Here is a 15,488-nt window from a genome sequence, read left to right on the forward strand (position 1 = left end):
TGCAAATGCCTGACTAAATTTGCCTCCTTTAACTGACAAAGTTTGGCTTTAAAGTATCCTGTCAGGGCAGGAGTGTTCTTACAATCACTGTCATCTTCATTTATCCCAGATGCTTGTAGCTGACACATCTTGCAGCATTCAATCCATGCCGGCACCAGATTTGGCCCTAGAATTGTCCCTGTTCTGAGCTAATTACAAAGGGTGACACGGCCATCATCATATATACTCCTCACCTTCAGGCTCCACCTCATCTAATCCTGGCCTTCTAAAAAGTGCATCCACCACTGTATTACAACGCCCGGGAGCTGTGCTGCCCACCTTTGTGTAATTGCCCCTAACTTTGCAGTTGTAAGGTGGCAGAGAGGATTATTGTCAGTAAAGCTGGTAAAGTTTGACCACAACAAGTAACTTTGAAACTTTTCTGTTACAGCCAATTTCATAGCCAAAAGCTCTAACTTTATACTGCTATAATTATGATCATTTCGTTCTGCCCCACACAACGTTCTGCTTGCATAGGCGATCTCAACCTTTTTTCTTTCCCGATATCGGTATAAGATGGCACCTAAACCAATTTTAGTAGCATCTGTTTCCAAAACAATCAAAAGGGCAACATTTGGGTACTTGTGTTGGAGCACTAGTCAGCTTTTCTTTAAGTTATTTAAAGACAGACTGGCACAGAGGAGACCAAGAGGACTTAAACAACAGTTCTACCCTGATAGAACTGTTCTCGCTGAGACAGGCATAACTACGTCATGCAGCAGACCAGCGATTTGAGAGGAACCCTTAATAAACCTTCAATAATAGCTGCAGAACCCCAAGAATGACCTAAACTCCTTTAGGCTGCTGGGTATTAGCCACTGTTTGACCGCACTTACTTTGTCAGGGTCAACTGAAACTCAATTTTCAAAGAACCTGACCTCTGATTTAAAAAAATTACACTTTTCTACCATAATTTTTAGGCTTGTATCCCTCAGCCTTTTAAGCCTTTTAAGTTTCCAGTCTCACCCAAATATCTGGGAAGTTAGCGGAGGAAGGGCAATATGGAACACCAGGTCACCAGGTTGCAAGTGCGTTACAAAGACCAAACAGCATATGATTATATATATATATATATATATATATATATATATATATATATATACACCTGAGAAAGTCAATGGTAATATTTGGTACAGTAGCCTTTGTTTGCAATTACAGAGGTCAAACGTTTCCTGTAGTTTTTCACCAGGTTTGCACACACTGCAGGAGGGATTTTGGCCCACTCCTCCACACAGATCTTCTCTAGATCAGTCAGGTTTCTGGCCTGTCGCTGAGAAACACAGAGTTTGAGCTCCCTCCAAAGATTCTCTATTGGGTTTAGGTCTGGAGACTGGCTAGGCCACACCAGAACCTTGATATGCTTCTTACAGAGCCACTCCTTGGTTATCCTGGCTGTGTGCTTCGGGTCATTGTCATGTTGGAAAACCCAGCCTCGACCCATCTTCAATGCTCTAACTGAGGGAAGGAGGTTGTTCCCCAAAATCTGGCAATACATGGCCCCGGTCATCCTCTCCTTAATAGAGTGCAGTGGCCCTGTCTCATGTGCAGAAAAACACCCCCAAAGCATGATGCTACCACCCCCATGCTTCACAGTAGGGATGGTGTTCTTGGGATGGTACTCATCATTCTTCTTCCTCCAAACACGTTTAGTGGAATTATGACCCAAAAGTTCTATTTTGGTCTCATCTGACCACATGACTTTCTCCCATGACTCCTCTGGATCATCCAAATGGTCATTGGCAAACTTAAGACGTGCCTGGACATGTGCTGGTTTAAGCAGGGGAACCTTCCATGCCATGCATGATTTCAAACCATGACGTCTATGTGTGTGACATGTATTACCAACAGTAACCTTGAAAACGGTGGTCCCAGCTCTTTTCAGGTCATTGACCAGCTCCTCCCGTGTAGTTCTGGCTGATTTCTCACCTTCCTTAGGATCATTGAGACCCCACGAGGTGAGATCTTGCATGGAGCCCCAGTCCGAGGGAGATTGACAGTCATGTTTAGCTTCTTCCATTTTCTAATGATTGCTCCAACAGTGGACCTTTTTTCACCAAGCTGCTTGGCAATTTCCCCGTAGCCCTTTCCAGCCTTGTGGAGGTGTACAATTTTGTCTCTATTGTCTTTGGACAGCTCTTTGGTCTTGGCCATGTTAGTAGTTTGATTCTTACTGATTGTATGGGGTGGAAAGGTGTCTTTATGCAGCTAACGACATCAACCTCAAACAGGTGGATATTTAGGATAATAAATGTAGTGAAGGTGGACATTTTAAAGGCAGACTAACAGGTCTTTGAGGGTCAGAATTCTATCTGATAGACAGGTGTTCAAATACTTATTTGCAGCTGTATCATACAAATAAATAGTTAAAAAATCATTTATTGTGATTTCTGGGTTTTCTTTTTTAGATTATGTCTCTCACAGTGGACATGCACCTACGATGACAATTTCAGACCCCTTCATGATTTCTAAGTGGGAGAACTTGCAAAATAGCAGGGTGTTCAAATACTTATTTTCCTATATATATATATATATAGCCCAAACAATGTGGTAAATGCAGTTTGTGTCAGTCAGACACTTGCATGGTCGATTGTTGAAAAAAATCTCAGCCCCCCCCAACACATCCAGGCTCTCGTCTATGTGCAGCAATTGGAAAGTGTCACATTGGGTCTTACTATTTAATTTTCTATAGTCTACGCATAGTCTTAGACACCCATTAGCTTTGAGCACTTGCACAATAGGGGAGGCGTAGGAATTGGAGCTCTCGTGTATGACCCCTTTTCTTAGCAACTTGGAAATGTGCTCCTTGAAACTCACTGGTTCCATGCTTGAAGAAAGAGAGATAGGCAAAAGTTCACCAAGCAGAGCTTTCTTTATTTTAGATTAGTTTTATCAGCTGCAGAGGTTTCTTTTTCCGTCCAGCTTTGCCCTCCACTCGCACACCACTAGCACACTCCCCTTAAATATAAAAAGAGCTCTTGAGGCTGTTTTTTCTAGCCTCCCACACCAGCTGTTGTTACCTCTCTTCGCAATGGCATGGAACGTCTCTAGGTTACGTATGTAACCCTAGTTCCATTAGGGAACGAGACCCTGCATCGTCCAAACTAAAACCCCAAGGCTAGCAAAGCGAACTTCTGGTACCACTCCCGGTACCAGAAATAGGTGCTGCCAGTTAAAGGTCTTCTTTGGGACAATAAGGACAAAAACACAGGCAAAACACCTAAACTTAAGGTCTTTTATTCTCAACTGCGACCAAAAGGACACAACATAAAAAATAGCTTTGGCTTTTTGTGGTTAAAGATTACTTTTTTTTTTTTTAAGTAAAACAGAACTGTTTAGAAAAAAAAAAGGAAAAAAAAGGAACTTATTTCTATTTCTCACACAAAACAGAAAAGAAATAAAGCAATCAAGGTGTCATTTAAGGACAGCAAAAACCAAAAAATGTAGTGGGTGGTAGTGGCTTTTATACCCCTGAAAATAAAACATTCACAATTGCATCTCTGTAGAAACATCTTGGGTAGAAACTACGAGCCGGAAGCGGAAGTAGCTCTATCATGTTCATTGGGAGTGCTCAGTACATAGACAGAGAAACGAGAGCTTTTACGAACCGTGATGCAGGTTGGGTCCGTAATGCCATATAATCCGATATCAAAAGGGAAATCCACAGCAAAGGTATAATCCACAGTACGAAAGTAATCCACAGGAGGAAAGTAATCCACGGAACCGGAAGCAGAAGCAGGCACCAGCGGGGAATGCTGGCAGTCGGGAACCAGGTCGATCACCTAAGCTTACGAGTAGGTCCAACACTAGTGATGTCGGAACGGAGGCTTATATGGAAAAATCTGTCTCTCGTTAATGCCGGAAGCGGCAGAACGGGGCAGCGTGACAGCTACCAAGGTGGATCCCTGACAATCTATCAGGCCACATTCACCCCTCAAGTTATCACTAAATTCTTACAGTATTAGTTGCACAATACTTTCATAAAATGAACAAAAAACACATCACGATTACATGGAACAGGTTTTCAGCGTGTATATTATAAACATAAACATCATATAGTATAAGGAATATGTTAATTATACCTTTATATTTAGGGTCCTCTTTTCCACCCCCAGTTACATATATGTTTGAAAAATAAGGTTTACAAACTTTTCCATTTGAAAACAAAACAAACAAAGCATTTAAAACAGCAGAAGCCTCTGCCTAATATTTATTTTTCCAGCAAAACATAAAAGAAATAAAAATAAAAAGGTTTAATCCAATGAGCAAAATAATATGACAAAATGGTGATGTAAAAGCTTTTATTTTTTGAAAGTGCTCATACATATTGACTACAGATTTTTTTTATTATGCTGCATGACTGCAGTTTTAGCTACTACAGTGAATTTCAGTGTCCATTTTATGTATTTGTTGCATGTTACTTCTGTAAGTTCCTCAAATCAGAAATTATTAATAGCAGCAATAAATCAGATTTTGTAGTATGTTTTCCAACAGTACTTTTAAAATTTAGTCTTTTAGAGCATGCCACACCATCTCAAGGGAATTCATGTCAGGGGACTCTGACAGCAGTGTGCTTTGGGTCATTGTCCTGGAATAAACAGTGATGAACTCAAAACATTTCTATAATGTATGGGGTGGTGGTTTCTCTTATATAGTGTTTTCGAAGAAAAACCTGTTGTTGTCCCTTCAAAGATGGTAAATGTTCCGGGTTCAAGTCTGGAAATGGTTCCCAGAAATGAACTTTTACAGGATGTTTCGGCTTGGGTCTTTCTTTTTTATGATATGACATTGTGTCAAAGTGATCCAAAACCACTATTGTTTCATCAGTAAATATGATGCCAAATCACTGATTTTTCACTGATTTATATTTGAGCTTGTTGGAGATGTGTCTCTTTATTTATGTCTCGGATCATGGGACAATGTAAAGTTTTCCTATATATCCAACCAAGTTCTGAATTGATCTCTCACTGATGTCCACTCCATTGTCACTGGTGGAAAACCAAAATCGGCATTATCTTGGCTGATGTGGAATGGCCTCCAGCAGACTCATGGTTTAGAGATAGCTGTTGACAATCATTTTGAATTTTCTGAAGAGTTTGCATCAATAAAGGAACACTGACCGGACTGTCTGTGGATATGGACTGATCCACTGTTGGCAGATTAGGGGGAGTGCCTTCTCATTCAAACACTTCAAACTAACCAAACCTTGCCTCAGAATTTAGAAGCCTTTGTGTAAATGTCGATAACTGATCATTTGCTCAATGCTGACTACAGGGGGGCCGTGTAGCAGACCAGCGGTTTATCAGCTTCCTGTGTTTGACTTGTTTACCACGAGTTGTTCCCGAATCCTTACCATCAAATACCCAGACTGCAATATGCTGAGTTTTCTAGCTCTGTTACTCCTATTTATACGCTGTGCATCTGCATCCCATCTTTACTTTTCTTTTGAACAAAAAATAAACTGTGGTATCAGGAAGTACCAGGTTTAGCAACAATGGCAGTGTGGGCACAGTTGTCCGGAGCCTCCTGCCCATAAGAAGTTGAGCCGGACTGTATCCATTTTCCTGTCAAGAAAAAGGGCGCCCACTCTTTCGTTAGTTGGAAGCCGACCATTTACACTCTGTGTAAATCTGTGTAAATCTGTATTAGTGAGCACTTCTCCTTTGCCGAGATAATCCATCCACCTCACAGGTGTGGCATATCAAAATGCTGATTAGACAGCATGATTATTGCACAGGTGTGCCTTAGGCTGGCCACAATAAAAGTCCACTCTAAAATGTGCAGTTTTATTACACAGCACAATGCCACAGACGTCGCAAGTTTTCACAGAGAGTGCAACATTTCTGAAAGCCCATCTAAATGTATGAAGGACAAAAAGAACTATTCAGCCATCCTAAAGCACATCAGGATTGTTGCTGTTGTGCACAAAATTTTATGTTTATATTTACACTCTTGTTCACAGTTCTCTTTTTGCACATTGTACTGTATAACACAGAGTAGTTTACTGGCAGCACTATTTTGTGTTTAGTTTATCTTTCCTACGCTGTCTTTTGTCTGCACTGCTAGCATTAGGTTGCACACAATGCATTTTATATGGCTAGGACTTATTTTATCCCTTAGCTCTGTGTTCTGTATGTTGTGTGGTGTGATGTAGCTCTATGTTTTATGTAGCACCAGGGTCTGGAGAAATGCTGTCTCAATTCACTGTGTACTGCATCAGCTACATATGATTTTAATAAAAAATAAATGCTTCTTGACTTGAGGAATTCTTGAGGAAAGGGAATAAATATTTACAGATTGTTTACACAATTACTCAGAGATACAGATTGTGATTGTATTTTGTCGGATCGCTATCGTGATCGTAAGATTGAACAATCGTAAGACGAACCATCATAACTCGGGGACCATCTGTAACAATTTTATAGATATGTAGATGATGATGTAGAATATGCTATGAAGTTACAATTCTATACAGTTATAATTATCAAAAGATGATACAGAATGTGCAGTGTAGAGCAGATCTGCATGGAGATTACTGACAGTTTATTAAGGTAAAAGTTGGCCCTGATCCTGCTGGTTCTAGCGTGAATGTTTCTATATCTCTTTCCTTAAGAAAAGAGGTTAAACAGTTTGTTTCCAGGATGTGCGGAGTCCCTAATAATGCTGTGTGATCTGTGCAGACATCTGCCGTGGTAATGTTAGTTAACAGCAACCTTGCATTACCACGGCAGATGTCTGCACAGATGGGTGCCAGGTGGCAATTAATGAAATTTTTCACTTCGTCAATAATAGTAACCATTATTGTAGGGTTTCATTTTAACAAGGCTGCAATACATGAATAATAATAATAATAAAAATAATATTAATAATAATATATTAACATCTTTAATAAAAACAATGTTAACAAATTGTTTGCTCGTTGAATGAAAACAAATTAAAATGAAATAACGCAGACTACTTATGTGAAGGCAATATCGTTTTTTTATGCTGCAAAATAATTCAAGGCATTGGGCCACACAATAATGTGGATAAAAAACAAAAATAAGGACATCCCTTCCAGAAGAAGAGAATGCGTGTGGAAAAACTTGAGATTTAGTCCTAACCTGCCCAAACACGTTGAAAGTTCAGATTAGCATGTAAAGCTAAACAGCTAAACTACCTCGGTTTTAGGATTAGAGTTGTTTCGGCTCAGTGCGACCACAGTCCTGTCACTGTTTTCTCCCGAAACCCTCCTGCAGTGTCCCAGTCATTCACATCGCGCGACTCGCTCTCCGACTCTATCCGACCCTGAACATTCGCCGGACAGCCAGTACATATGACATACTGTGACGTGTCTATAAAACCGAGCGCGATTTCAACCATCGCGCGCTCGCGCCTTTACTCTGCACAGATGTGCACTACGCATGCGCAGAGTAAAAGCGCGAGCGCGCGATGGTTGAAATCGCGCTCGTTTTTTAAAGGCACGTCACAGTCATATGTACCGGCTGTCAGGCGAATGTACAGGGGCGGATGGAGCCGGAGAGGAGAGCGAACAGCTTTTCATCAGTTTGGAGAGAAGGAGGACCATGAGAAAACATCAAAATAATTCTAAACTGAAGACTTTGTTTAACCGGGTGCAGAATGCAACAGAACAAATGCATGAATTTAAGAGAGTGAAAGACAATATGGTGATCGACGTGGAAGAGCTGAAGGTAAGGAGGACCGTATACGTCCAGGAGATCACCAGGCTCCAGCATTCCCTAAAACAGTATGAAGACCTGGAGAAGACTGTGGGGCAGGAGAAAGAAAGCTGGACAAGAGAACGAGAGCGACTATTGGAACGTGTTGCTCAGCTGGAGGCTATTAAACTTAAATTGGTATAATTTGGAAGCGGGGGAAAAGTGACGTTTAAGATGGACATGGAGGAGAGGAATGCCCTTAATCTCCATTTATGGCGCCCTTGAAGGTTTTTGAGGGAACTGGGGAAGGCAGAACACCAGAGTTGTGCACCTGCAAAAGAAAATTTAACCTCAGCATGTAAGCACTGATACCAGGAACAAGAAAATATGAAGCTAAATATTTTCAAAGAAAACAGCATCCAGTGAACAAAAAATATATTTTTGGAGAGGTTTCCCATCAGTCTACGATGTCTTTTCTGATCAGAGAAGAATCACAATGCACACAGAATGGTGCATATGTTCTTTAATTTTATTAAATTTTATTATTATTTTAACAGAACAGTACTGTATTTTTTGGACTATAAGCCGTTACTTTTTTCCCACGTTTTGAACCCCGCGGCTTAAACAACGAAGCGGCTTATTTATGGATTTTTCCTGGGTTTTTCCCGGTTTCACAAACTTCAAGCCAAAAAACTGAACCCCATAACATTAGACCAATGAAATTTCGGAACGGAAACGAAAAAACGCACCTCACCTGTGTTCTGAGCTGCACGGCATCGGGAGAAAAAACGTTTTTTTTTTAAACGCACGACGATGCCAAAAGATAAACTCCCATGAGAAATTGTTGTGAAAGGAAGAAGGAAGACAGTGAACAATGACTTTCTTGGTAGGCTACTGTTTAGATACAAGCCATTGTAACGCGTTGCGTCTGGGTCATTGGATAGCACGCTAACTCCAGTTACAACAGAAATCATATAAGCACAGACAGGTTTCCAAAACTTGTGCTTTTTTATTTTTCTTGGCAACAGCGTTACAGTTAGTCAAAGAAACTTAGAAATGAGCATCAGAAAATAATAAGGACATATTCCTCGTCATGCACACATGCAGTAATACCGGAAAAATGCAGTGCCAGGCTATTCCCAAAATACCGATATGCTCCTAAAGGAAGCGTTACAGTGTGTGTAACGTGTCTTTTGTTAAATCCTGTGGAAAGTTCATTAGTTTCAGTGTAGACAAATTACGGTATATACACTGTACACACTGGACAAAACCTGAGCTAAAACTGTTCCTAATTGGTTACAAAGACATATTAACCAGAGATGTGTGAGCCCAGACAAAGACATTCTGTATACCTTACATACTTATCCTATATACACTGAACAGACAACATTGGAATGTGTGTTTTAAGAACTAGTGTGAGGCCCATCTTAATTCTAACAATCATGCAACATTATTTGTTCCATATTTGATACATTTAGGGCAAAATGTACCAGAATAAACAAAATAGCAACTGAAGTCAAGAGTGGCTTTATTGTTATTACAACCATATACAGTCGACACAGTACACAGTAAAATAAAACAATATTCCTAAAAAAAAAACAAGAAATAATTACACAAAACAACACAAAACTAATAACATTCCACAGAATGATACATGTGGAATAAAGTGCAAATATCTTTAGCAGCAGTTTCAAAACAAAATGTTCAAAGTTGCCAAGATGGTGTCCAGTGTGTGTGTGTGTGTGTGTGTGTGTGTGTGTGTGTGTGTGTGTATCAGGCCAGTCTCTGTGTACTAAGAAATGTTGGGGGTAGAAATTGTTACCCAGTCTGGTCGTGAGCACCCGAATGCTTTGCTACCATTTGCCAGATGGTATTAAAGTGTGTATGAAGGGTGTGTTTGATCATTCACAATTCTGGTGGATTTGTGAGACCAGGTGATGTTCTCAACAGTTACACACCAAGATTGTTGAGTTAGCACCAGTCCATTATCAACTGCAGTTCCTGTCTGAAAATTGCCTCATCGTTCTTACTGATGAGACCCACCACAGTCATGTCACTGGCAAGCTTGATGATTGAAGCTGTGCATTGCAGCACAGTCATGATTTACAGTGTGAACAGCTGGTTAATGAAATACAGATCTGCTGTTCCTGATCCAAACTGACTGAGGTCTTCCATTAGGAAGTCTATAGCATACAAACTTTTACCACATAGTTTTAGAAATAAATTTCTACAAAATTAATCCATAAAATTTATGTAAAAAGTGATAAATTATTTTAGTTGTTGTGGCAACAGACGAAGCAGATTTGTTTGAAGTATTTGATGACGGCTGGGGTAACGGGCTGTCTGATTTGTTGTCACCATGATTCTAAAGTCTTTAGAGTTTCTTTGGGGTTGCTGGGTGCCAGATCATAAGTGGCATAGACCATGCACCTCTTAAGGTAAATCTGCAAACAAAATCCATCAAATTAGGACTTGCTAAAGACGTCTGAAATGGTGTTTGCTCAGATCTTGTTTGCAACACCCAAGTGTCCAGGATCAATGGTATTGTAGATGTTATCTGGGGGCTCCTGGCAAAAAAAACATCTTTTCTTTAATAACCAGTTCATAATTTATAACAGTTATAATAATAATTTTTCCCACTAGATTACACTGACACTTGGCAATCTAAAGTAGAAGTAAAAATACATGAAAGGTTTAGTTTAAAAAAGATGTTCGATGACTCTTCTGGCCTACAAGTAATAAACAATGAAACTGAGAGGAACACTAAAAATCAGCTTCTTACCTCATCCCAGTGCAAATACTTGCTGAGCAAGTCTAATATGTTTCCGCTTGCTTTCAGTTTGCTGACTATGTGAATGGTTTGGAATAAAGAGCTGTCATGGGACAAAACACTTGGCATGCTGTCACCATTACCATTTTGGGGGCATCAGGAAAGAATGCAAAGTAAACAAAACATTACAACAAACTGAAAATACACTGTATAGAAAAAATACATCACCAACAACAATACACAACTGTCTTCTCTGTATCATTGTCCAGACCATTTTTAGTAGATAAGTAATGAAATGTCAATCTAATCTCACCTCCTCTAAGGAGTCTGTAGGAGAGGGCATGTGCTTTGTGAGAGCCTCCTCTCTGTTAACACAAGCTTACATAAACCCTACAGAGAAACAGCAGGAGATCATGTGCCATAAACTCTCTCTCTGCCTTGAACTTGTCCAAATCACTGAGAGAAATGTCTTTTTGCTAAGGACTAAATGAGACAGAAGAAAATGTTCATCCAACATCCAACTAAATCAAACCTGTATTCAAATCATGTATTTAAAACAAATATTAGGTAGTAAACATTTTACATGACAAATCATAAGAACATTAGGATCAATACATTATGTATTGACTTTGAATTTTTTTTTTTACTTAAATCCACAGATAAAGTCTTTTGAATTGCATGCACAATAAATAAAACATAAGATAGGAACTGACCTCATTTACACAAAACTCAGAAATGACTGCTTTCTCTTCATCTCTCAGAACAGGAAGTTCTCTTTGCCGTCGGGTTTTTGTCTTGGTGAAAGCTCGGCCAGAGACGGTAATGGTTTTATGTACTGAGATACTTGATATTTGTGCCTCCATTCAGAGCTCTCCTGCTTGGAGAGCAGGACTGATGGAACACGAATGGCATGCCTGGGAGGAGCTGAACTTCTTAACAGAAAAGGGAACTGGACAGAATGCTGATGTTTGTCAGATGAGACAAAAGCTTTGCTTCATTTTGAAGGCCTGATATAAATATATACAATAAATTAAACAACAAATATGTGACTCTTACACATTTAGGTCCATTTGAATGCTGGAAGAACTTTGCATTGTCGCCTCTTTTTTCATTACATACAAAATGTTCTAATACTTTTGGAGGGGAATGTACATACTAGCTTTAGCACATGCTAAGATTCAATTGTATCTTCTCTAGAAAATAGTTTACATGTCACATTTAAATAACTTTGTCAGCCTTCTGTTAGTTCAAAGTCTGGGTGGAGAAACACCTTTTCATGTAATAACAATAAACAATAAATGACAGAGTCAATGCAAATACCATATACATCAAAGTATACAGAAACTCAGAGAGATTACAGTATTAGCTTTATTCTCCTGTTAAGATTATCTCCTGTTAGATATTTTCATTTAGTCACAGTTCTCACTAAAAGTTCAATTTCTTCTGCATTTGAAATGAAAAAAAAAAAAGAAAGTACCTCCATTAAACAGATGTTTTTCTCGAAGCTTCTGACTTTGTACTTGGATTTCCAGATTTTAGCAGTGTTTCTGTCTGTAAAATCATTATAAAATGTGCTCAGATATTTGTGCATTATTAACCTTTTAACCTTTTTCATTATTGGGTGTTTGTCATGCATGAAATATATTTTTGTGGTACACATGAAGTCAGTATATATAAGGAAGTGCTTAATGTGTGATTATAAACAGCAGTAATGAAGCAGTAATGAGAATAACATATCTTATTCTTGAAGGGTGATTTGTCAGGACGGGACAGAGGGTCATGTAGTAGCCATACAAGAATTGCATGCTGCTTTTTAGAAAATAATGAGGAATGTTGGTGTTACACATTTGGCTGAAGAGAGTTAATCAAAACTGTGTGTGGACTGTGTTATTGGGAACTTTTATAGAACTGCCGGCCTTTATTTTTGCTGAATAAAGTCTTATTCTTTGGCACCACCATCCTGAAACCTGAACTTAGTATATTTTTATACTTGTTATTTTAACTTTGTTATTGGATTTGTTGCTATTGATAATAATTGGCCATGACAAGATCACACTAATCCCATCACATGTTTATGTGACAAAACTGTATCATGCCGTAATAATGTGCTTGAAGTGTTATAGAAGGCATAAATATAAAAAATATGGACACCTTTAAGTGCCAGAATCTGTTTTTCGAATCGCATGACACAGACAATTACACAGTATAGAAAATGCAGTAGTGCTTAGATAATGCAGTAGCATTAGAAGCATTACTCCTTTTATTAATCAGTCACTGAAAAAAGTAGAAAAAAGTCTGGCTGTAAACTCAAATCCAAGGATCTTATGTTTATACACATGCCAGAGTTTGTGAACCTACAGTTTAGAGACTGATTTGAGGTTAGATCAAGTTTATCTTGTTTCCAAGTAGGTTCTCACCCAGATGTGGGAATTAACGAAGTACAAATAATTTGTAACTGTACTCAAGGTTATTATTAAGAAAAAAATCTTGCTTTATAACAGATCATTACATGTAACTAGACAACAAAACAGGATTAATAATATTTGTACAGAATTAAGCAAAAAAAAAAAAAAAATTCCTAATAGTGCGCATTGTAAAAATAGTTAACAATATTGCTGTGTATGTTTCCATTTACTTTATAGTGATTAATATTTTATGTAATAATCTAACCTATTATTAACGCATTGTTTTATATGCTTATTGAATATAATATTTTATGTTTACAAAACCACACACATTCTATATGCACAAACCATAAAAGGAATTAGGATATAGCATAAGGGGAAAATTAATATAATAATAATAAAATAATAAATATGTTCAAACGTAGACCTTTAGGTACTAAAGCACCCCAGTGCGATAAAGATTTACATTCTGAAGTCCAACAAACACGACATGCGAGTGAATTCCTTCTAGCATTTTCTTGAACTTGGTTAGCAGGAGAAACTCTGGTTTTGTTAAAATAACAGGTTAACAGATGCTAACTGAATAAATAACTAATAAATAAATGCTCCATACAGCCAATTAACATGCAAGCTGTGGAAGCACTTCATATTAACAGAATGTCTAATCACTGAAAGCATTTTGAATGGGATTCATTAACATGTTTTGTGTACACACAGGACTCGTGTCCAGCTGGTCAGGTGACCAGAGTGATGCGTACAGAATCGATCCTATGACGTCATCATAAAATATCTAGGTATCACCTTGACAACCACCAAACAAACAAACAGCAGCAAGGAGCAGCAGCAGCAATTAGCAGCGACGGGTACAGAATCGATCCTATGACGTCATCATAAATATCTAGGTATCACCTTGACAACCACCAAACAAACAAACAGCAGCAAGGAGCAGCAGCAGCAGCAATTAGCAGCGACTAACAAAATTTATAAACTTCTCTTTTATTAAACATTTCTTTATACAGGTGCCTGGTAAGTAGTCTAAATAGTAGTAGTGGAATATAGTAGACTATCTATCTATAGTATAAGACTCGAAAAATAAAAAGTAATTATTTAGCGACATTAGCATGGGTAACTAGCCGGCTAGATAATTTTAGCTTTGATAGTTTTCATCCTTTGTCTAAATATTTCACTCTTAGCGAGCTAATGGTTATATGTATCTTAATAAATAAAATTAGACTTTTATTTGTCTTTTGGGTAACTTTTAGTTGAATATTTGATATTTCTAACAAACTAGCTAACACAGAAGCAGCACTAGCAAACCCAGCTAGCATGAGGCTAAAAATTGTGTCCTACACCATTAGTCTAAATGTCCATTTCCGCTCACATTTCTGGACATATTATCAGTCTTTCATACTTAATTTATTCAGTCAAATTTATCCATTCTCTCCTGCAAGCCCATTATCTTTATGCTAATATCAGGAAGGATTAGACAAAAAAATTAGGAACAGATTACTTTTCTCCTCTTCACTCCTGTACCGATAATCACCTTTCCACCTGTTTGGGGCTATTATGGGTGATTTGTTTCACAATAATAATAACAACAATGATAAATGATAAACTCTGTTTCAAAGAGAATAAAACCCATAAAGTTTGGAAACTCACTGTTCCAGGGGTCGTACAGTCCGCTTTATTAACCTTTTTTTTTTTTTTTTTTACTATTGAACATTAGGTAGCTGGTAAGTAGTGTAATTAGTGATAGTAGAATATAGTAGACCCTTTAGGCCTTATGTTTATTATCCTTCCACATTTCAGAGTAGAAAAGTGATTGTATTGCACTTATACTGATATTTGTCTGTTTAAGACTGTAAGTTTAGTGTTTTTGATTTTCTTCACCACTGAGTGTTTGATTTTTATATTTTTAGGTAAAATGAATTACAGTCTTTCAGCACTGTATGTAGGTGATCTGCACCCAGAAGTGACAGAGTCCATGCTGGTGGAGGAGTTCAGCTCTGCAGGCCATGTTCACTCTGTCCGGGTCTGCAGGAAATGGAATAACGGCGTTTCACTTAAACATGCATTCGTCAACTTTTACAAACAAGCCGATGGTAATTCAAATCACACCCGAACCCAAACACTACTTCTGCATTTTATACCAGTTTATAGCCTACTTAATACTCCAGGAGTCATTTCTGTATTATTTACTGCTTTCTTACATGGATATGGTGAGAATTTGTGTCTTAAATACATTTTAAGTGAGTTTTTAGTTACCCATCTGTACCAAGGGAGCCAATAATTCTGAATATGTCTTTACACAGTCTTTTTTCCTTAAATGAATGACCTGGAATTAATTTTGTTCCCTCAGCTGAGCGAGCATTGGCAACTCTTAATTGTAAGCTCCTTATGGGGTGGCCCTTGAGAGTCATGTGGTCTCAGAGGGATTCCACCTTGAGGAAGAGCGCCGTCGGGAATTTGTTCATCAGAAACTTGGACATGACGACGATTGACAGCATGACCCTTTTTGACCTCTTTTCAGTTTTTGGGAATGTCCTGTCATGCAAGGTTTGTGCTTCGTACTGTTTGGATCTGAATAGCATCTGTATAGCATAATTAGCAGCTATTATA

At 38.4% G+C, this 15,488-nt stretch overlaps 2 long non-coding RNA genes across 2 annotated transcripts in view; both read right to left on the reverse strand.

The window, feature by feature from the left end:
* Positions 1-10,231: 10,231 nt before the first annotated feature.
* On the reverse strand, positions 10,232-11,422 carry LOC310731011. The gene is made up of 4 exons (XR_014535047.1): positions 11,178-11,422; positions 10,778-10,947; positions 10,477-10,594; positions 10,232-10,261 (listed from the first exon to the last, which is right to left on the reverse strand). It is a non-coding gene; the product is annotated as an uncharacterized lncRNA (long non-coding RNA).
* Positions 11,423-11,890: 468 nt separating this feature from the next.
* Positions 11,891-15,488, reverse strand: part of LOC310731145 — a 10,386-nt gene continuing 6,788 nt past the window's right edge. The window contains exons 3-4 of the long non-coding RNA XR_014535073.1: positions 14,803-14,903; positions 11,891-12,015 (exon numbers count right to left, since the gene is read on the reverse strand). This is a non-coding gene — a long non-coding RNA (uncharacterized lncRNA). The remainder of the gene's footprint in view (positions 12,016-14,802; positions 14,904-15,488) is intronic.

Source organism: Silurus aristotelis, assembly GCF_946808225.1.
Source record: "Silurus aristotelis genome assembly, chromosome: 9".
Lineage (NCBI taxonomy): Eukaryota > Metazoa > Chordata > Actinopteri > Siluriformes > Siluridae > Silurus > Silurus aristotelis.